Source organism: Mustela nigripes, unplaced genomic scaffold (assembly GCF_022355385.1).
Source record: "Mustela nigripes isolate SB6536 unplaced genomic scaffold, MUSNIG.SB6536 HiC_scaffold_10809, whole genome shotgun sequence".
NCBI classification, from domain to species: domain Eukaryota; kingdom Metazoa; phylum Chordata; class Mammalia; order Carnivora; family Mustelidae; genus Mustela; species Mustela nigripes.
The window spans coordinates 1-1,217 of record NW_026750215.1 but is presented as its reverse complement, the minus strand read 5'-3'; the positions used below and the strand labels follow the sequence as shown (position 1 = coordinate 1,217).

Sequence of the window (1,217 nt, the reverse complement as noted above, 5' to 3'; positions counted from 1 at the left end):
GAACCTAAATGTCCTTCAAAAGATGAATCAATAAATAAGATGTGGTATATATGTACAATGGGATATTATGCAGCCATCAAAAGAAATGAAATCCTGCTATTATTGATGACGTGGATGGAACTAGAGGGTATTATGCTTGGCGAAATAAATCAACCTGAGAAAGACAACTATCATATGATCTCCCTGATATGATGAAGTGGAGATGCAACATAGGCGGTTTCGGGTGTATGAAAAGAAAAATAAAAGAAAATGGGATTGGGAGGGAGACTGAATCTCACTAAACAGACTGAGGGTTGCTGTGGGGAGGTGTGTTGGGAGAGGATGGTGGGGGTATGGACATTGGGGAGGGCAGGTGCTATGGTGAGTGCTGTGAAATATGCTGTGAAATGGGTAAATTTGGTGATTCACAGACATGTACCCCTAGGGATAAAAACACATTATATGTTTATAAAAAATTTAAAAAAATAATTTAAAAAATCCATTAAAGAAAAAGCACATATTGCAAGCCCAGTGCTAATCTCATATTCAATCAAAAAAGTTTGAAAGTTTTCCCCTTAAAGATCAGAAAAAAGACTAGTGTGTCCACTTTCACTACTCTCATTTGACATAGTACTGGATGTCCTAGCCAGAGAAACAAGGAACACAAAGAAATATAAGACTCCAAAAAAAAAAAAAAAAAAGGAAGAAGTAAAATTTTCTTTTTTTGGATAACATGAACTTACATGGAAAAAAATCCTAAAAACTTCACAAAAATTTTTGAATAAACAAATTTAGTAAAGCTGCCAAATACAAGATTAATATATAAAAGACAAGAATTTTGTTTTGTTTCATTTTTTTTTAATATGGAATGCTTCCTAGTTTTTCATGTCATCCTTGTTCAGTGATCAAGCTAATCTCTGCATCATTCCAATTTTATTATATGTGCTGCCAAAGTAAGCATAAGACAGGAGCATTTTAACACTCTAATGATGAACTATCTGAAAAAATAAAGAGAACAATCTAATTCACAATAGCATCAAAACTAATAAAATACTTAGGAAAAGATTTAACTAAGAAGATGAAAGATCTGTACCCCATAAACTATGACATTGATAAAGAAATTGAAGGAGAAATAAATGGAAAGATAGCGCATATTTATGAATGGTAAGAATTAACATTGTTAAAATGTCCATACTACCGAAAACCATCTGTAAATTCAATTCCTATCAAAAATCCAA

General features: G+C 32.4%; 1 non-coding gene across 1 annotated transcript; it reads right to left on the bottom strand.

Moving 5' to 3' along the window:
* Positions 1–836: 836 nt before the first annotated feature.
* LOC132009282 (U6 spliceosomal RNA) lies at positions 837–940 on the bottom strand. The gene has a single exon (XR_009401847.1). It is a non-coding gene; the product is annotated as a U6 spliceosomal RNA (small nuclear RNA).
* Positions 941–1,217: the final 277 nt, after the last annotated feature.